Genomic DNA, 22,936 nt, shown 5'->3' with positions numbered 1-22,936 from the left:
AAACAGTAATTGGTGTAGCTAAAGCGAACACAGAACTTTGACCATATAAAGGTTTTCTCTTAGTCAACAAAAAATATTTTATTCTGGAAGTACAAATACAAGATATTTCATGAAAGGTAATACTGGTTTTTATGAAAAAAACACTGTTATGGAATAACTAAAGAATTAAGCCTTCACTCCTCTTTTCCCCTCTGCCCTTTTCCCTATGTTTTGTCAGCCAGAAACAAATAGGCCAAAAGGGAGAGACTAACATAGGGGAAACAAATATCTGTGCAGGATTTTGTTTTCTATATTGCTATTGCTGAATGATAGAAGTAATATTTAAGTTTGAAAATTTTACTTGGTTTCTTTATTCTTTTCTATTTAATTTTATATGCCACGCTAACTAGAATTTAAAATCTATTTCTTTTTAAGAAACAAGACATATATGTAAGATTCCTGAATACATGTTCACACCCTTAGTTATCTAAATATTTACAGAAACATCCGTCAGATAATTTTTGACTTTACAAGTGGTTTTGAGTCTCCTAATTCTGTTTTAACAGGTTTTGGAAGATCTCTGTTGTTAAGTAAATGAAATAAATTTAATCAAAAAAGTTATTTTCGTTAGATGCTCTGTAAATCAGGCAGGTGATAGATGTAATCTGACTTTGGTTACACTTGTGAGACTATTGGCAAAATACATACTACTATATAAAGACATTCACAGTCTAGAGGTCCACATTCAGTTTAATTCTCCTTCTTAGAGTAAATAGAGGAGAGCAACCCACATCATTTTAAGTTATTCAGAACTGACCAAAGGAGTTGTGCATTTAAAATGCCTGCTCTCTGCCAACAATGAAGGCAAAATGAAGTGAATAAATATCTGCACTGAAGATGTTGAAATTTGGGACGTGATGAATTGTACTGTGCTTCAAATTATATTCTTGTAAGGGAAGGAGAGCAACTCAGCCCAAGCTGAAGAACTGTTAAGGTGTGGTAACTGGGTAGAGAAAAAGGAGTACAGAAGTTACTGAATTGTGCTATGTTATTAATAATTTTCTGTTAAATTTGATTTTTGATGGTCTGTATATATTTATCATCAAGAGACTTTTTCATCAAGGCATTTTCCCTACTGACTATATGATGAGCTAATTAATATTCATTGCATTTGCAAAAGAGACCAAGTTGTGAGAAAGGCTCTACCAAGACACTAACAGAATTCAAAGTCACTTTAGCAAATTCAAAAGTGGGCTGAAAAAACTTTGGATATTCAAAAAGGACAAATGTGAAGTTCTACATTTAGGTAACAAAGCATACAACAACATGAACTGGAGAACAAGTTGGGCAAATCCACTTCATAATTAGAGCTATTTGTAACATGAATTAGAAACTCAAGATGAATCTAAAAAGGTGATGTTCTTTCACTACAAGCAAAATTCGGCAATGCTTCAAAAAACCTCTTGTTGTCTTTAGGGAAATAACCTCTCCATTGGGATGGGTTTATCTAGGGTAGCATGCAGTCTGGAGCAGCTCTGGAAAGCCTTCCCAGGAAGGGCATAGACTGACTGAAGACAGCATGGGAGAGATAAAAAATCACAGTCTGGAAAATATGGTCTGTGAAGGCAGACTGAACGGACTAAACAATGAATGCACTTACTTCTGGAACTTTACCTATCTCTCTTGAGTTCTTAGGACACCTGCTAAAGGCATAAAGATTGGTTTTGGGTGTTCCAGAGACACTTCCTCTTTTAATAACAAGATTCCCTCCTATGGAAGTTTCTTGTTGAAGCAACTATTATTTGTGCTTTTTCTGCCATTTGCAGATTATTTTTGAGAAAAATATCTAGCAAATAAGATAAATGGGAGATCCAGGTCTTGACAAATTCCAAGTGATGGAAAAACTGTGCTGGTAGGTTAACTTTTAGGCGCAAAATTTTGAGCTTACTCTTAAACCAGAGAATTTTCTCCAGAGCCCATTAATTTCTCTTTAGGGGTAAACAGAAAGTCTCCTTATGATCACCATGTTTCTGTGATTTGAAAACTCAAAAGTAAAAACCAACACGAGAAATAGCTGGAAGTCTTTGAAAATTGACAGAAAAATGATGAGGTGGTAAAGCATGTCAGCATGTACCAATATTCACTCCATAGGTCCAGCTACTACCTCTATTTACTTTTATGATGAAAAATATTTCAGTTTGCAAAATATGACATGGTCATAATCAGACGCCCTAAGTCACATTCCCTGCTGTTGGTGAACAGCTGGGTGCTGACAGAAAAACAGAATGAGCAGTAGCAGTTGTTTCATTTTTACTCTACCCTATAAAATTGAAGTACTTCAGAGAATTTAGAAACACGGGTAGGCAATATGATTCTGATTTTGAAAATGCACTATAGAATACAGGATAACTTTTGGTGAAAATTATTGTAAAAACACTTTTTTTTTGTTTGGGGGTTTTATTTTGTTTTGGGTTTGGTTTAGTTTGATTTGGTTTTATTGGCTCTAGACTGCAGGGGATAGATAATGACATGGTTATACATATTTAAATAAGGACTTTTTCTCCTTAAATTATTTTATTTTTTCAAGAGTTGAGAGTTTTTTTAAGAGTAATTTAAGGAATTTTCAAAAAGCCAAATGGAATAATTGGATTACATAATTAAATAATATTTTATTAAAAATCATAAGGTCATGTTATATTATGCTGCTATAATTGTATTTACAGCTATTGAAATTATAAAGTGCTTAAAGGGAAAATGGTTAAGATAACAGCAATTAGTTTGCTCCAAATGGAAATAGATACAGGGAATTTTTATTGGTTTGTGCTGGTCAGCTTGTCTTTGAAGAAATCAAACTACCTATTTTCCTCTCAGTTCTCCAGGTAATATGAAGAAAGTAAAGTCCAGCACATTGAAGTTCTGGTCTCTGCAACTTCTCTTTGGAAATGTAGCCCAATGAGGATATGGTAAAATTCTCTTTTTATGTCTGCCTCATTTTGTTGGAGAATCTTGAATGGCTTTAAAGGGCATTCCTCAGCCTGAAAAGTCCTTTTCATCTATTCTCTTGGCTTTGTAATTACTATCTCTCCCATTCCTATATGACAGGGCTCCAAACAATACTGCTGTCACTGGGGCGAATAAGAAATTCTAAGGTCTGGTGGCAGCTTTCATTAAGAAGAAGAAAGCCATAGCATCTCACCACGGGAAGCATTTCTACACTGGTGGGCACAGCTGTTTCCCCCGAAAATCACCTTCAGATATCCAGCAGTATCTAGTTGGTGCTAGAAAATACATTTCTAGGCACGTGTCTCTCTCACAGCCAAATAACTACACAGACCACCAGAGTCATACAAGTGACCCTTAGGTCAGAGCAGATCTCTGAAGACTTTCCTGGTAAGGAATGAAATGAAGCGAAACACTGGCAGGACACACCCCCGAGACAGCAGGGATGCTTCCTTCTGTTTTCACCCACTTCACCTATTGCACGCTGAATATCTTTTGTCCTCTCACTCCTCTCTCATTCAACAAACCTAGATCCTTGCTCAGTTTTGTATTTCCAGAAAAAAAAAAAAGAGACTTGACACCAACAAATTGCTTCAATTTTTGAGCAACTTGCTTTCCACAGCATAGCAGCTACTTGGTAAGATAGATGGCATCACTCTGAATGTCCTCCACTTCTTCTCCCAGCTTTATATGCTGATGCCATATGGTGTGGGATATCCCTTTGGTCAGTTGAGGTCAGCTGTTCTGGCTGTGTCCTTTCCCAGCTTCTTGGGCACCCCCAGCCTGTTCGCTGGTTTGGGTGGGATGGGAAGCAAAAAAAGCCTTCATGTTGTAAGCACTACTCAGCAATAATGAAAATATCCTTGTGCAATCAGCACTGTTTTCAGCACAAAAATCCAAAACACAGCCTCATGCCAGCTACTATGAAGAAAACTTACTCTGTCCTAGCCACAACCAGCGCAGACAAGTGAAAGAATAATTATATTATCACCTGTCTTTAGACACATTTAAAAATGTCCTCCTAAAACAAAAGACATTAAAACTATTTTATGAAAGTAAAGGAAGACGAATTAACCTAACCACTAAACATTTCAATGCTGCTATTTTCATGAATTTAGATACATGATGCCTGTTATTTTAAGTTATTTCTATTTTAATGTGGTACATCACCCTTAGAGTTGACACTCTGGGGAAAAGAAAGCTCTAATATTCTAGTCGTTAAAAACCAAGATATTGTGTACTTAACATTCATTGGTTTTAAAGTAATCTACAGGTGTTAAAAATTTCATTGAAAGGGAGTTAGTCACTACAGGATCTGTCTCTTATGGAAGCAGTAAAGGAGAAAAGTGGCAGTTAAGGGAGAAGAGGAAGGTTCCATTTGAACATTTCATCAAGAAATACATACATAATTGTGCTGCATAAAATTCAGAGTAGATGCAGAATAACACTAATTTTCATGTCAGGTACAGCAGAAATCTCAGTGTGATTAATAAACGAGAGTGATAGAAAAGGAGAATAAAATCGCTTGGCAGCTTCATATGTAGGAGAGAGATTCTTTTTCATATATTATATTTTTAAAAATCTTAATTTAGGCACCATAAAAAGGAAATTGAGAAAGACTGATAATATAAGCAGTTGCCTCAATGAAAATAAGGTTCTTAAGAAAGCACCAAGTTTGAGTCATCTGAATTTTGAGCCTTTGAAAGCTACACTTTGCAGCAATTTTCACACCAATAATTTTAACAATTGCACATTAGCATTTTGAAAGAATGGGAAATATAAGTGAGACACATACAATGCGCTGATTGAGACGTCTGAAGGTGACAAGCAGCAGGGTTCATTCTAGGATTAACCTCAGAAGGCAGTAAACTGCAGAAGACCTCTGCCTCACACTGCTCCTAGTGGTTCTTGTAGACCAGGCGATGTCTTTGTGCTTGCAGCTGTGCTGCCCCTGGACACACACTGCAGCAAACAGAATGAGGCTCGTTCTTCCTCTGAGAGCTTTAGAGGAGGAGACATGTCTGCAGGTCCTCTTCAGGCAATGCATTGCCTTACAGGCCGCCCTTGGGTGGCCTTTGGATGGCACTGTCTCATCACCTTGTAGATGTTTTCGGGACTACGGACTGGCACACCTACCCAAAAGACAGTCCTTTAGTCTCCAGCAGCAGCCTTTTCTGCACCAAAATATTTTAGAATATTGTTGCAATATTTTCCCCACTGATAATTAAGATCATCATTCAGGTTAATTTCTACTAAATTGGTCACTCTCACTTTCTTTTTGAGAATTAAGATCCAGCAGTCTTGACATTCCTCCCAGGTTGGAGAGCACTTGGAAAGGTCATCCCCTGGATGAGAAGGCAAGTTTTATATACTAACTGTAGTATTTTTTGACTTTTTCCTGATATAAGTGAATAACTTTGGGGGGGGGGGGGGAAGCAAGAAAAAAAGAGGTTCTTTGAAAATTATTATTGGAAAGAATCAGTTTTTTGAAGTAGAGAGATATCATTTACAAAACAAGGAGTTGCGTTTAAAATATGAAGGAGATCGGATGATAACTTTAAAGATCCCATGTGGAAATAACATTTGTGAGTGCATTTCTTTTTCCTTGAGGACAAAGCACACTGAGTGATTCTAAATATTGTTGTAATGTAATTCTTTTTCTGTACCTCTTATGTTTCTACACATCTATTATTTTGCCAACTTATTTGTGGTATTTTCCTAGACCATCATGGTTATTCCTGACATCCATATTAACTTGGTTTTCTGGGGGCTTTGTTTTTTTGCTTTTGATGTCAGTGCTTAGAAATTGGACGGGTCAACTATAATATATTTAAACATTACAAGGAAAAAATAAGACTGATATTTTGATATTTTATGAGCCACCCAAGATATGTTTTCAAATAATGTCCTTTTTGTTATACTGCGTGTACCCTTGTGTGTGAATTCTCGAAACTGCAGACTACACACACATAAATAAGGCACCTTCAAAGATTTCCCTCCCAGTTTCTTTTCTCCATTAAATCAATTATTTGTCCCAAATCTTCTATTCTTTTAATATTTTCTGCCTGAACTCTCTTACGGATATCTATGGTGTTAACTCAAAAGAGAGGTTTGTTTTCTGAACCATTTCAAGGCAGTTTTGGTTTGTTGGTGTCTTCAGCCATTACAGACTGTTTCCTTTAGGTTTCTGTGCATTTTTTTTCCCCAAGGGTAGTTTAGAGCATGTTCCCTCATGGGTTCCACAGTGGATTACACTGGATCTGGAGCTGCCTCCTCCTGGAAAGACTTATCCCAGAAAGGAACAGCTGTGAATTCCAACCATAGAATATCATGAACTCAAGCAACAAAAGTCAGAGGCAGAATTTCCAGCAGCCTCTTCCGAGAGTCTCAGCCTTTGTTACCCTCCAGTCTTATGCTACTGTATCAGTCTTGCTGCCATCAAGATTTTCAGTGCACAGAACAGCCTTTGTGTTTATACCTGATGATTTTATGGAAATTTTCAATTCTTCTCTCAATCTGCTCTTTACCCAGGTGGATGAATAAATGAAAAAGAATTATTAACTCTAGCACATCCTAAATTTTCTTTAGAAATTTCTTTAAATTTCCTTTCTTTCTTTTTTGACCACTCTAAGATATTCAGCAAGCTTCTTCCAAACAGATTGGGACATCCCTTGCTGAGTGTTCACCTGTTTCAGGACATATTGGAGACAATTGTTTTCTAAAAGACAAATATGCCAGATTTTGTAATTTCCTCCAAATATCTCGAGATACAAAGGCTTTTGTGTGTCTGACAGGGTTCTTCTAGACATTAATCATTGTTCTAATCAGACTGTCCAACACTTCCCAGCCCACAGACAGCTGTGGCAAATGGCACAGCTAGTGCCTAGGCAAATCCCTCCAAACCATTTTAATGTAACAGAAGTAATTAACTCTATTAGCATGGTTGGATCAGTCTACACTTAGAACTAATCAACCTAATTGTCATGCTAAGAGAATTAAACCCTTTAGATGAAAAAGAACGCATCTGGGTTGGTAATTTGGGGAAAAAACCTTAACCTGTTAGGTAAAAAAATACATTGGGAGTTGAATACAGAGTTGAATAAATCTTGTAATAAATCCCATAAGATTATAAAGCAAATAAAAATTTCCTGAGTTGTTTTAAGTCATAAACAAAATTCTCAAAAGATATTAAAATTATGCTACTAACACTATTTAAATGGCATGAAAATATGTTTATTTCAAATTTATGTGTCCACAGCTCTTCATTTAAAACAATTCATAAAGTGCTCAGTATCAAATGAGCAAAGATTCAAATTCCATCTAAAGGCAGTGCCCAGTGAATAGTCCCTGCAAATGAAACAATACCTGAGAGCTCAGTTCTGAGGTAGGTAGCATTCCCTCAAAGTCATCATTAGATTTTGGTACAGCCAGGAAGTGATGAAAGCTGAGCAGGCCCAGAAGAATGGAAAGTGGATTTTTAAGTGAAGAACCTCTTCCTGGGACTGTACAGCAGATCACTAAGGCATTTAGCACTATGTTTTGTTCTATCAGATATGTCAAACTTTTACCCCAGCAAATTCACATAGATTTTGGGAGGAAGTATTTTTAGACTGTCCTACAGTTTACAAAACAACTGCTGAATAAAACGGGAGGGACAGCAGGCTCAAGCACTGTCTTGCTGATTGTTCAAGCTCTCTACACAGTTTGGGACCAACTCCCACTGTCTTGGAGCACAGGCCTTGGTCAGAGCAAATACCCTACACAGGTTTGCACTACCAAGACATAACCCAAACAGGCTCTATCCACACTCTTCCAATATGAGAATTTATACCCATTAATACTCAGATTCATCTACATGCCAAGCATCAATGGAACTCATGTCCCAGGTTCATCGTAGAAATCATGACAAGCTATTCACATTTTTTCAGAAGCTCTAAATTGACAAAACTGCTCTAAAAAATGACAGGTGGGTGATATGTAGAACACATGGGAGGCTCAGTGTTGGTCAGTTTATGCCTCTTGGCTTCAAGGCCAAAGAGTGATCCCTGGCTCTATTTTATTTAGTAAAATAGATGCAGCCATGGTTATTTTGCTTCAAAAGTTTGCACATCTGATACCCTCTTCTGTTCAGAACCACTTTCAAAAACCTTACTCTTTTACTCGTCTTGCATGGAAGAGTGAATGTAAGGAAAAGATACACACCTGATAATCTTGCTGCACTAAAATAAGACATTGCAAATTCTGGTAAAATATTGCACTTGACAGCTTTGTGTTTCCACGTCTATTAAACTTTGTATTCAGAATTCCACTATCAGGTTTCTGACAGTCCTACCCCACCAAATCACCTGCCACACATCATCTGAAAGCTAAGAGACTTTTCAGGAGGATTTCAGGAAAATGGATATCAGGGAACAAAAAAATGACAGCCATGGATAAAGACCACTGCAGAGTCCACAAATTCAGGAGTACAATGGTCACATAGAAGAATAAAGAGAAAATATGTTTTTAACTGAACACTGAAAAGCATTATTTTTTTTTTTTATAAAACACTAGAAAAGCAATTAAAATATTTTTGATCTAATATTCTTTCCCCCTAAACTTTGTATCATTCTTCTTCATTTGCAAAAGAAAGTTGAAAGTTGAAAAAAAAAGTGGAGATGAGATAAACAATAAAAGAAATAAATGAAGAAAATCAGACAAATACTAAAGAATAAAATTTTAGAATTGCTGCAGGAATTTCATGCTCTTTCAAACCTCACAGTTTAGACGTGTCCTTTTATTTCCTTCTTCTGACCAATTCACAGCACTAATTCAGACCACAGGCTGGGGAAAAAAAAAAGCCTCCTTAGTAATAGAGCAAAGATTTCAAAAATCCCATCTCTAAACCCAACTCAAGCACACATATCAGACAAGAGAAAGAAGAATTTATTTTCTTGTCTCCTCACTAACTAACTGATTATGCCACTTTCATCCTGCTGAAAAGTCCTTCATGTCAGAGACACCATCAGTAATACATCAACATATTAGGACTTCACTGACTATGAGGCAAGAAGGTAAAATGAGGCTGCTAGAAAAAACATAAAGCTGAAGGAACAGCCATGGTATACTATTAACTCCAGTCTTCATCTCTTCAGGCTACGATATGCTTAATTACCCTGATGTCAGGAAGCATTATATTTCTCTTCTTTCCCTTTGCATTTCAAATCATCTATGTCTGGTACACTTCATTATTTCCTTTAGTTACAATTATAGTTTTTAGAAACCTTGTTTGCCTACCTTCCTCTTTGCTGTCTTTAATAGTTTGAGACTTCATAAATTGGAGAGAAAGTGAAAAATCATGCAGGTAATATATATGAATATATATGTCTAATGAAAGGGAAATCATTATGATCACTTAAATAGGATTTAGTAAGACATGATTTAGATGGAACAAATGATACGAGAATGTACTACATTCATTTTCAAGTATCAGTCATCCAAAGTCACTGTGCCGTAATAGGCAAATCACACAGAATAAATTAACAAACATCAAATACAGCCCTCCTCACATCAAAAATCATTGGCTGAATTAACATCAGGCTACTGTGGGAAGGACAAGAATCATCCAGCTGGTTCTTGAATTATACAAAGACACATTATCGCCTCATTATGACTGTGAAGTAATAACTGAGAAGAGCTAATTTTGAGTAACAATGCATAAATATTCAAACTTCATTTGTATGTCCCTAAAATAGTGATGAGTAAGAAGTAGGAGAGAATGGACTTTATAAAAAATATTAAAACAAAGAAAATTTAAATTTACCTCTTGAAAATGTCTTGAAGTACATACCACATGTTCCATAAAAACAAAAATATTTTCTCCTTCATAGAGTAGTGTTTTAGCTAAAATTCTGTGAACAGAGAACAGAGAGAAACTACTCATGAACATCTGCTCAAGCAAAACAATCTTTGTTCTAATATTCTTTAGGATTAAATTTATTCACACATTATGAATCATGATTTTTGATCAGGAGACTCTCTCTTGTAAGAGAAAATGTCAGAAATGTTTGTTCTAGTCTCAGTTTGCATTGATATTTGTGTTTCTAGTCTCAATCTTTTCCCAATGTAGCAAAGCAGAGGGCAGAAATAACACAATGTAAATTAAGTTCGACACAGCATAAAGAACAAATTACTATGTACACATTTAAAAAGTGATCTGTGAGAGAGGTACTACATGAACGAATGCCAGGCTAAGCTCTACAGGCACAAACCATACCTTGAATCAAGATGATAAACAAATGTATCACCAAAGCTTAATCACTAATTATTCATGACTGCAAAACGTGATTTTGTTTGTCAAGCTAAATGCTGTGAGTCAGTCACTTGCTCTGAGTGGAAGAACATAACCAAGGCATTGATACTTAACTTCAGCCAGTATTTTCTGAAGTCTGTGGAATTATGTCCCCAAAGTATGTGGGGAGTTGGTCCGTGTGACACTTTGTTACAGTTTGACCATAATTTCTAAATTTGTGCCCTCAATTTGTGCCCTCAATTTGCTCTGCCAATAATATGATCAAGATATTATAACTAGAAGAAGTCTAGAAAAGCAGATTGGCTTTACTGAGGTAAATTACATAAACTCACAATTCTGTTGCTCTAAAGCAAAGGTGTGTTGTAGTGTTTCTCAGAACTTATTGTAGTGGCTTCCTCAACAAAAAGGGTTTAAGAAAGAATTTGGTTTGAAATGCCTATAAAATAGGTATTTTGATCTTCTGAGGAAATGTTGGGACCAGGAAGAACTGATCAACAAATTACTCTACAGCTTTAATTTGATGTAATTCCATGTGTGTTCAGGTTTACTGCCTGCTATTGGACACTTGACACAACTCAGTCAACGTACTCCTTCCAACCAGGTTTTTTGTAGCTGCAGTTCTAATAGTACCAATACCATAATAACACTATAGCAATATATATATAATTTGTATTATATAATACCATATGTATTGGTATTGTACAATAACACAATACCAATAATACAAATAATGATCTTCATAAAGAAATATATTATTTTCTCAGTAAAAAGTAAGATTTTAAATTTAGATATCAAGAACATGAGACAAAAACTTGCTAAATAGAAACACTTGGACAGAATTATTTTACTACTTTAGTACACTTCTACGTATTGAAATGCTATCAGAAGGCTAATGGCATGAGGGGTGAAGGTTGACACTTGGATTCCCTGGTCTGCTTTGCTACCAGGCTGCTTGTGCCAACTCTGAGTCAAATCTAGAGCACAAAAATGGTTAAAAAACTTAGGAAAACAGTCTTTTGTGACAATAGTGGAGCAGTAGTAAAGATTGTAAAGAGCTAAAGAGGCATAACCCTGGGATTTAATAAAAGACTCTTTTGCACTCTTCAGTGTACTATAGTGGAATGTGGTCAGTCTTTCAGCAACTCAAGACCAAAGAAGTGGAGGTTATTTTCTAATTTGAATTATTCAGTGTGTCACAGGGAAATGCAGTTATTAAGTTCCCTCATCCCTCCCTGTAGCATCCCTCCCTGTGGCATACTCAGGTCAGTCTCTTTGCCTCTATTGTTTTATACAACCATGTCCCAGTGGTGCTTGTCTTGGTTTTTATGTAAAGCAGCAGCTGACTGAGAGGCCAAGACTCCTCCTGTTTTTTCCTTTAGTGGCAGCCCTACTAAATTTTGGCTGCAATCGGTGGAAAAACTCCTGCTTACTTCGACAGGATCAGGGTTCATCCTGGTTGAAACATCAAAACTTATTTCAGAGCACAAAGGAGCTGAAGGGATAGTGGCAGATGGTGGGGATGAGCCTGACTAATCCCAGTTTGGTGCATTTATCAGGAATATTGCATAATGTTAGGGTTTCACATAATTTAAAGAGGAATTCGTAATAAATACATGAAGGAAACTTGCTAGTGATGTTATTTTTCATGCTAGTGGACATCTTGCTATCTATGAAGCATCTGTGCATGATTTTTGCCCCAAAATATTAACTTATTTATGAGGAAGCACGTTTCATAAAACTTTTCAGTAGTGAATGCAATATTGGGCTGGGCTTCTTTTACAGCAAATTTCTTGAGTGTCTGGAATTAGATAGCCATAAAAATGATACAGGTACAAATCCTGGCTGAGGTTAGGCAGGACTTTGTACATGTTTGTGAGCTGTGAGGAAGGATCATCACAAGATGTGATTTGTGCCTTTCAAGATGTGTTGTCCCATTTCTCTCTGCTGTCCTATTTTAGTAGCCATCCTGGTCCTGGGCAACAGGAAAAGAAATCCATGAAGCTGTGGCAGTTCAATGGATAAGATAGAAAGGGTTCAGCAGACTGTGAAAAGTTTTTTCTTTTTTTTTTCTAGGAAGAGTCCCTCCTTTCCCAGTCTGGCTGGAGAAGTCTCCTGCAGCACAAGTCTCCAGTGTGGTGAGTGCTGTGCACCTTAGAGGTGTGCGAAGGAGCTTCCCAAGAAAAAGAGGATTGTCCAAAGAATTTAGATGAGAGCAAAGTGTCTTCTGGAGCACCCTCTGAGCAGGCAGTGAGTGGGGAGATCCCACTGATGCAGAACACATGGTTTGCAGCTGACCAAGCTGGCACAGGCAGTTTCTGAGGCTGCTCACTGCTGGAGATGGGCATGCAAGAAAGAGCAGTGCTGTCTGCTTGGGGACTCTCACAGCTCCTGAGGCATTTTTGAGGATTTGGTTCTAGTCATTCTAATCTAGTACAGTGTCATCTATGACATCTATGTCATGACATCTATGTCACATGACATCTATGCTGCTTTTAAGAACAGAGTTTGAATCTGATACAGGCCATGCCCTGTGTTTAAATATCTTTGGTGGCCAAGACCACTGGAGGCTTTCAGAAAAGCCAAGATGAAAACAGCATTTAGGAAGAGTGGGATCCTGGGACTGGTTACATGCTCTTTCCTAAGGTACAGTGTCTCAGGCTCTCCTTGGGAGATCATGGCAGCTGGACTCATACAGATGAGCTTACAACTATTTTAAGGCTACTTTTGCAGAGTTCCTGTGATCATCAAAACAGTATTTAAAACTAACAGTTCCTAGGCTGTGCCTGAACTACTGGGCGTAGAATTAGCATACCCAGTCATTCAGCCAATATGAGAATATATGAAAATTTCCATTGTGCTATTTTCCAGCAGAAGATTCGCAAGGTTAGTAGCAAAATTTTCACTTCTCACTGTTGTTTACTGATGCCTGTGACTGTTGGGCAATGCAGTAACACATCTGCTAAAGAAATGGAAAACATTCAAGTGCTATAAACTTTGTGAGCAATGCCATATGGGTTATATTTACTCAACTTGTTTGTGCTCAGCTTGTCATTACTGTCAAGCATTTTGCACAGAACATGATATAAAGGTCATTTAGACTAGCTGGATTTTAAAGGTAATAAGGAAAACAACCTTGTATTAATAAATAATAATAGTTCAGTGTGTGCAATCAGATAATTTTTTTCTATTTACCAATAATAACATTTTGTAAGCACCAGTAAAGCCACTGATACCACTCACTTCATGCAAAGGAAATGTAGACATTTCCAGCACCATAATGCTCCTGAGTGCATTGTGAGATGGAGACTATTTGTGCCTGCAAGTTACTCAGGCATTAACACAAAGGAAGTGACATTTCATTGTTCTGCATGCTAAACACAACTAGCAATATTTACACTTCTTCAAAGAAATAAACATAAAACTGGTTCTGGAAAAAAAGGTCTTTGAGATGACTTGTGAATTCTGTTGGTAGCTTGTGGTATAGACACTGCTCATCATTCTGATAATTGGTTCTGACAGGACTTTCTGAATTAGGAAAAAAGAGATAAACATGCAATTTAGTAAATGGTGGGAATTTAGTTAATAAACTTGGAAAAAAACCTGACTAGTTCATTTAAGATGTGCAGTGTCAGGAAAAAAGCTCACAAGAAGGCTGCAAAAGATTATGTCTAAAAGACAGAAATAAATCACTTAAATGTATGTCACATTGCAAATACAAAATACATAATCAAAGTAATGCATTATTTAGTGATTTTTAGACTACATTTCTAAATAATAAATACAAGGAGTTATTTGGGGTTTCTTGTTTCTTTTGGGGTTGGAAGGTTTGGCATTTAGAACATGCAAACATGCTTTGTAACAACATGCAGAAAAAAATTACAGGTAAAATGAATTTAACAACCCCCATCTCAACCATAAACAGTCAAAGGTAAAATCTCATACAAATTATACACAAATTTATTAGAAATATATGCATTTGGTGAGAGTGTGTTGTTTTGTGGGTTTTTTTCTGAAGAAAGAAAGAGAAGGGTTTTATACTTGCAGAGAACAGTCCAAGACTTGCTTCATTTCTCCCAGACACTCTAAAAGTGTTTTGGCTTTATAAAGAAACACTTGGCATGTGAATCGACTGACCATGTGTTTTGTTCCTTTTGAATGCCCTGGCACATCTCAGTTGCTCAGCACTATATAGCAGTCTCTAACTCCTGTTATAGATTTCTCCCCTCCTCTTCAAGGATGGATCTGATGCTCAGGTATGACACAGCAGCCTGGACTGCGAAAGAGCTGTAGGAAGGTAAGAGCTGTAATGAGGATAGAGCCATTGAGACGGCAGTATCTATAGCTTGAGCAGACAGATGCAGTTATCTACTGAGCACTGATAGGAAGTAAACAAAATGAAAAAATGGAAAACCAAAAATTCTGTTTATTTACATGAAGAAAGTCTTGGCAATATTAATAAAAGAACATATGAGGAAAGTAATCTCATTCTATAAACTATGATGATTCTGTGATGACAAGAAGCAAATCTGCTGTTTTACGATAAAACCTGAGTTTGGAAAATGCAGCAGAGGAACAGAGTTTGCAGTCCTCTGGAGTGTACACATAAAGGTCTGGTTCATAACTCAAAACCCATGCACATTCTTCACAGCAGCTCATTTATTTATGAAAATAATGCACCATGTAATGAATCCAAAGAGGCTTTCCTAAATACCACTCTTCACAGATTTCACTTGGGTAAAGCCAGTGCCAAACGTGGGATACTTCGTTCATTTAACTTTTACAGCAGAAAATTTTACAGCATTGTCCCCAGTTTACATGGAATAGAAGAAACAGTCAGAATTTGACAGGAATTTCCAAAACTAGCTGTAACATGTAGCCCACATATGTAACTAATATGAAGGAAAAGTTTACAAAGCTTTGGAATCAGTCTGCAATCTTATCAAATCAGTACAGTTGGGACATATGCAGCGTAGCCATCCTGTGTCTTGAGATCTCAGTGGATTGTTGCAGACCCTGCAGAGCCCTCAGTGGACAGTCTTGAGAGAATTACCTGCCAGGTGTGAGCAATGGCTTGAAGTTTTGCTACTTGGGGTTCACCTAAACTGGAAATTTAAGAGAAGAATATTAAAGGTTAGAAAGAAAATGGAAAGTTATTAATATAGCAGCTTTTAGATAGCTAAACAGATGCAATTATTTCTATAAAAGACCATAACTACAGATTAGAAGACATATTGTAAGACATATAATTACCATTCAGAATAGAACAGCTATTTTAAAATTAGGAATTCTACGTCATATATAGTTGTCAGGATTTCTAACACAATGAAACTGCTTTGAGAACTGTTTTCATCAGTAAAAAAAAACACAATTGAAAGAAAGCCCACATAAATAGGTTAAGAGCCCTAATAAGCCCAGATCTGTTAGAAATCACATTGCATTTTATTTATCCTATTTAAAATTCCAAGTGCTTTTGTATTCTATTAACTGCCAACATAATTATAAATTTGGCTGCATACTCTAGGAAGAAGACAAATTTTCTTAAGGTGGAAAAGACATGTTTAGATTTTCTTCTACTGATAGTCTCATTAATTGACAATAATGTTCTTTCAACCTAATTATTTAGAGTAATTTTCTATATTTCTATGTTTTCTTATCTGGGAAATCCTTTACGTGGTTGCCTTCCATGGATTTGATGATGAGTAAAGCACGCTCTGCCAAATGTATTTTGATGTGGATGTTACCATTTCCATTGCTGAAGGATTTTTATTTTCTTGTACTCTAACTTAGTTGAGAATCCTTTCTGCCTTTGCACACCATCCATAAATAAGTAAGGCTAAGAGATCTAGATACCTTACTGAAAATAAAATATACATGATTGTTGTGGACAGAGCGCCACTTCATTGACCAGTCCTGTGGTAAAACTGACCCAGTACACAATTTCTTGTGTATTCAGCTATTTGTGGATCTCCATGGTATCTCTTCATGTGCTTTGTCTCTGGGCATTTCAGTGGAACTGTCCTTTCCGGTGTCCTTCATTTTAGCTTCAGTTGCTGCTCCACTTTCAGCATGCATTTATGAGTTTGTGATTACCAACAGGACCCAAACCCCTCTCTGCCCCTTCTACAAGCTCTCATTTTGCCTTTAGCAAGCTCAGAAGCTTCTTTCTTATTCAAACCTAGCTTCTTCATAAAGGATAGCTGCCTTCTCTTCCCCTTCATTTTCAGTTGCACAGATAAATTTTGGGTTAGCAGCTAATTAAATAAACAGGCAAAAATTCACAACAAATGTTTGTGATTTTGGTATCTTTTTAGCATTTCTTTTTAAAGTATCTACAGTTGTGGAAAGTGAACAATGATAAGAAATTTGAATCCTCTCCCCCTTTCCCCTTGTTTTTTTTCCTTCCTCCACAGAAAGAAGGCAATCAGTTCTGGTGCACTTTGGTAGAGTGCTAGTGGGAGCAAATAGACAGGAATGATGTTTGGAGCTTCCAGAGCAGGAAAGCGTCTTTAGGAATTCTAACAGGACACAGGGGTGAAAAAGATTTCTGCACCAAAGATAACTGTGTTGCTAAATAGAGCAGCTGAAGTGGAAGAGTTGTTATCACCATCTCCACTCTCAGAAAACTTGGAAGAGCTGCTGTGTAATTGTTTCTGAGACTACAACAGTGAAAACATATGACAAACCAGGTTGAATATCCATTACTGCTCACTCAGCACCACATATCAGATTAGTAAAAAATACTTCATTTATATGATCACTGTGTCCCTCACTTGGAATTCTATGTGTTATCTACTGTTAAAAAGAGAGACCTTAACACCAGCCCCAGACCAGTTTCTGCATTTCAGAGCACCAGCAGAGGAGCACAGCTGAGTACCTCATCAAGATAAGTATGAGCATATTTCATGAAGCACAATTCAGTGGGTAGCCTGGTCACACAGTACTCAGGAAATGTGAGTACAAAGCAAATAATAAAAAGTTCAGATGCTGTCAATTTCAGTGTTACTTAAGAATATAAATGGAATATTTCATGAAAATCAAAGCCAAACCAGAAAACCTCTAGTCAATTTCTTCCACAAATACTGTGCCATCATATCAATTATATAAATGTTCATCTAGTGACATTTTAATCTGCCAAAATAAATCTATTTAATCAACCTCGAATAAATAACCCCATGGAGGTTTTGTGTTGGTTTGGTTTTTGTTTTTTAATAGTTCCTTCCTTATCCTAAACTGTGTTATCAAAATGACTTTGAGTGCCTAATCAGACACATCAGTCAAGCACCTTCAAGCACGGTGCCACCCCAAGTATGGATACCCCTCACTCAACAGCCAGCTGCAGTCAATTGCAAGTCCTTCAAAAGAAAAGATGCATGTGTAGAGGAAGAGGAGAATTTAAAAGTCAAATTATGGCCCTGACTCTTACAGCTGATCAGCTGAAGCCCTGAAGAATGAGATCTGATTATAATCACAGTCCTAATGTAATGCTGAAGTGTTATGAGGGCATGCTGAGGGCAATGAAATCTATCCTGCTCTATTTGGGCGTAACAGATGAAAAAGAAGCAGGATGACTCAGTCTCCATGACTTTTTTGGATGCAGGCAGAAGAACACCTCCCCAAAGTGAGGTTACATAATAACTGAACAAAATGTGGGCTTGTTTTGTTTAAAGTACTGGTTTTAAAATACACAACTTTTTGGATATGGAAAAAGAGATAGGGATTGAATGTCAACTACAGGAACAATTCTCATGCATTTTACCCTCTCCTTTAACTGGGAATGGGGACAGAGTAACAGAGAGTGAAAGGAAGAGGTATATTCAGAAAATTTCTATGTACTTGAGTTTGAAATACTTGATATTTAAAACCAGGCTTGTCCATTAATTTCTGGGTTTTATTGTTGCATTAACACTGCATATCGAGTTACTACTTCTCTGTGACTCTTCTGACTTACTCTGTTTTTACTTTTATTGAGATGCATCTCTCCCACTGGCACAGGAAAAAGGGAGATTTTCTTTGATTATTTCTTAATTATTAATTAGGCAATTATTATTTATGTTAGTCCAGCAAACTAGAGACATTAGGTCTAGGCTAGCAACAGAAATTGTTAGCATTAAATTGAGGCACAGCATATAAATTAGCCCTGCTCCAGAAAGTTTGCAGTCCAGTCACAAGACAAGAAACAGGCAGCAGCAGATGAATAACTGAGGCAGTTATTGCTCATGCAGTTCAGTGTGCAGAGAACACTGCTTATCTGTTGTCAACAGTTTTTAGGTATCCTGGCAGAAGGTATTTTTCATGGGTTTCAAGGCTATTTGCCATTGGTACTAATGAGTGTTCAGAAGAACATAATAGAGGGAAGATTTAAATAGAAGGCTGTTCCTTTTTTTTTCCCCTTATATGTATTTTTAAAAAATGCTGCTCTTTTTTTTTACCCCTCTTCTTTGAACAATATTTGTGCCAGCACTTATAATAATGGGAGATAATGTAGTTTTTGAAAACCCTGACCAGAGATATATATAGTTCTTTCTACTATTCATCTCACCAATGGCATTTTTTTTTTTTTTAATCAGCATTTTGCCAGTCTGTTGTTCAGAATGTGCCAGGTGGATTTTAGTGCCAGCTGAAAGCCATCTTTTGAAATTATTTATCCAGGAAAATATACTATTAAACACAGTGAGGCATAACAATAGTCAGTCAGCCACCTACAGTGCTAAATTTATATGAAACTACTAGGAACCTTATAGCCTTTCCACTCTGCTATGTGTCTTCAGGTGAGGGATAATTAAGCATAGTCACAATTTTGAACAGTACAAGTGGTATTAGGCCAAAAGTCGTGTCTGAACAGCATTGTTTTTCTTCAAGAAATGTCTTGATGCAGCCTGGATATCCCAGTATGTTGTTAAAAAAGAGTGATCAATTCCTGTAATCTGTCTGAATCCTTCACCATTCATGACTTGTTTGTTTAGGCTTCAAAAACACACCTTAGGGGAAACTCGCAAAAGGAGGGTTAAAAACATGAAATAAAACCACAGAATTTGCTGGTAATCTGTTAGTAGCTTAGTTAAAAAGTTTTCCTATTACTTGTAACTTTTTGAAAATAGTAAAATAATTCTACTGCAAAGCCCGGGTAGGGTCTGTCTACACAATAATTGCAGCATATTTTCAAAATCATTACACCCATTTTCAAACAAGTGTTCTGAGAAAAGTCAATGTGTTTATTTGATCATTTGGATTCTGTCAAGACATCCAGAGCAGTTATATTTCCTATGTTTATTTTTGAAACCAAATTAAAGCAAATGATCCGTCCAGGTTTTACTACACAAATTACTAGCAGATATTAATATTTAGTCCGAATTTTCCTTCAGGTAATGAGGCCATTGATTTGGAGTCAAAAAGATATTTATGCAGAAATTCTAGATCTCCTATAGCAAAGCTGAATCCACAGAAAGCCATCATTTGGGTAGGAGCAATCAGTAACTCAACTCACCTTGGATAAATAATCTTATTCACAAGGCTTTTTTTCACTGCTGTGCTCAGACACATCAGGAAATATATCTGTGATCTTCTAAAAAAGTTCTAGAAAATGTGGTTAATGGGGTTACCATAAGAACTGGTGAATCACTGACAGAGAGAAGATGTTTCTCATTTGTGTTCCCACTTCCAGTGCCAAGGAAACCTAATAGAGAACTGGACTTAAAAAGCTGCGCATTCATTTTCACTAAACCACTGGATTTTTATTGAAATTTTTTTTTTTGTAAGTTTCACCATGATGTTGCATATGTGGATCTGACTGTAGCTTTGGCCTGTCTGTGCTGCTTTAGGGAAGGTGAAGAGTGGGTTTTGCTGCCCTCTTTATCTGTCTGCTCCTCAGACTGAAGATTTTTGTAAGTCATTTGTCAGTCCCTTTACTGTCAGAAAAGAGGAGGTTTGCTATCTCAAGCTTTTAAAACCTTCATGCATACCCATTTTGTCATGGTCTTCACCTATCTTTGGTGTGCTGCTTGAGGAAGTGTAGTCGGTCTGGTACATTAATTTTTAGAAATATTTTCTTAAGAAACAGGACCATGGAGGTTAGTAGAGACTGCTGTGTGCTCATGATGCTTCAGTCAAGAAATCTTTTTTAACAGATGCCCCATAGTTGAGTTTTCAAATTTACTGGACCACTGTACCACCAAATGGCATTTTTGTCTGGGAAAAACTTGAGAAAGTCCCTTTCCTTTGCATTGTGTTTTTAAAAGTGAAAGTTGTCTGGAGCGTGAAAAGATTTTTAATCCAAATAATATATAAAGTATAAGATCACTGTCAGTGCAGCACACTTGTTGAGAAGAGTTTCCTTTCAGAACTGTGAAGTACAAGGAATGTGATTTATTCTTTCCTGATTTGGTTTTCAGATCTTCAAATGCTGCATTTGCTGCATTGTAACATTTATTCAATAGAGCTGGTTTCTACTTGGGGGAAGTAAGAACAAAGTACATCCACTAACAAAATAGATTCAGGTGATTTCACCAGTATCTGTCCAATTTGAGCATAAATTATATTTGGGGACTCAATAAAAAGAATGGTTCTTTGGTTCACTGACTTTGCAGAAAGTATAATGTCATTAAGCTGATCTTTTCACTGAATAACTGAGTACTGTATCAGATATGTTGTATCATATTAAAATATCACATAAAATGTTAATATTGTGAAATGTAAGATGTCAAATGACAAACGCCTGCAAAATGTTTAGTTTAAGCCTTTGTGCACATCTCAGATAAGCAGTTCAGTATCAACAGGTTGATAAGCTGACTTCCCACAGGCATGGGGCATGAGCTGCCTCATCTGTAGGAAACATGTTGCTTGTGATATCCTCACCTGTGGGGTTTCACCCCCGGATTGGGGTGACCCCAAAAGATGGAAAAGTCCCTCCTCCAACCCATACCTTCGAAGAAAGACTCAGTAGTCTTCTGTTGTCTGTTCTCAAGGTAGTTTATTGTTGGTTATCTAAAAGATTCTTCTCCTGAACTGCTGTGGCCCGTTCAGCAGCTCAGACAAAGGCACTCTCTCTCTCAGGGGGCTGGTGCCATCTTTTATATCATATATTATGTACTACATGTTTATACCTTTCCCCCAATACCTACTATCTATATTGAATGGTGACTTTCTACTCTAAACCGATCTGTGAGTGCCAACATCACCAAAGACATGGAGGTTAGGAAGGAGAAAGAAAGAGGACAGAGCACAACCAAATCCCTCCATCTTAAAACTCCTGACCCCCATGTGCAAAACTTGGGCCCCTGCGTACAAGGCTTAAAACCCCCCTGTACAGCACTCAGAAATCCTACCCTTTACTTCGTGACTACTTCTACTACAATATCTAAACTTTTGTGACTTCTTGTTCTTCCTGCAAAGTTGGTAAACTGTTCCATGGGTCAGATTCAAAGCCACAGGGGTCTCTGGCTGCATGCCAGGGTCTCAGATGCTTTTGACCTGGGTCTGGAACATCCGAGAATGTCTGCAGGACATTCTGAGTTCCGACACTCACCTAATGATAGCAGAGAATTATTTAGAAAACGAAACCATTTTTTCTAGGAAGATGAAGTTTCATCTCAGGATGAAATACTTCAATTCTATCCTAGACTGTATAGCTTGTATAGCTCTACAGCTATTGCACATTTGCAGATTTTGAGACTAGAATGGGTTTTAGCGATTCTTCATAAGTCCATGTCTGTGATCCTCTAAGAATTTGCTATTTTATACTTAGATGTTTAAAGTGGAATGGCTTTATAGTTTGAAAAATATTGATGGAGAGAAAAAGGCAATAAGAGCAAGAGAAGAATTCAATTGCTGTGTAAATAAGGCATAAGAACACAAGGTGATGACAGATTAAAGCAGAACCATGAAAGATGGTTTTGTCTCTCATAGCCTGTAGTCCTGAATATGCAAATTTGAGCATGGTGAAGCCTAATTTACAATTCTGATAATTCATTTTATTAAATATAACCATTTCAGATGTTGCTGCTTCAGAGTCAATATTATGAGAAAGTGAAAAGTGTCAGTTTTCTAATATATAATCAACTAAGTTTAAAAAAGATATGGAACCCTTTAAAACCTGCCTTCTAATATCTTCGAGATCATAGAAACGCACTAGTCTTCCATCTAATTTTTAAAGAAGAAAGAAGAAAGAAGAGAGAAACAAACAAAGAGAAGAGGGAAGAAAGAAGAGAAGAAGAGAAGAAGAAAACAAACAAGCAAATAAAAAAACCCAAACAGTTATTCCTTTAAATATTGTTTTCTTATTAATTTTGAAGTTTTCTTCATGTCACAGAGCATATTCAACTCATCAATAAAAACCTGTCAGTGTGGTGCAAGACAGTTCTTGGATTCTTAATTTGATAGAAAGAAGAGGAAAATAATTTTTGAAAAATCCTGTAAAGGAAATATCTAGCAAAGGAGGCGATCCTTCTTCCATCGACTATGTTTCTGTATTTCCAGGAAAGCTGACAATCATGAGGGTACAAAATTTCTCTCAACACTTCCCTCCAAGTGTGACTGTCTTGTTAGTCACATTACAAACTGTGGCGATTGCAAAAATTTTATTGGAAAGTTACAAAAAAATTTGTCTTCAGTTCTCAAATACAGAATAAAATTTAATCTAACCTCACAATCACAGTTCCTTTTTACTTGGCA

The sequence above is a fragment of the Motacilla alba genome, chromosome 3, assembly GCF_015832195.1.
Source record: "Motacilla alba alba isolate MOTALB_02 chromosome 3, Motacilla_alba_V1.0_pri, whole genome shotgun sequence".
In the NCBI taxonomy this organism is placed as follows: domain Eukaryota; kingdom Metazoa; phylum Chordata; class Aves; order Passeriformes; family Motacillidae; genus Motacilla; species Motacilla alba.
The sequence above is the reverse complement of the archived record's forward strand: the minus strand, read 5'-3'. Positions refer to the sequence as shown.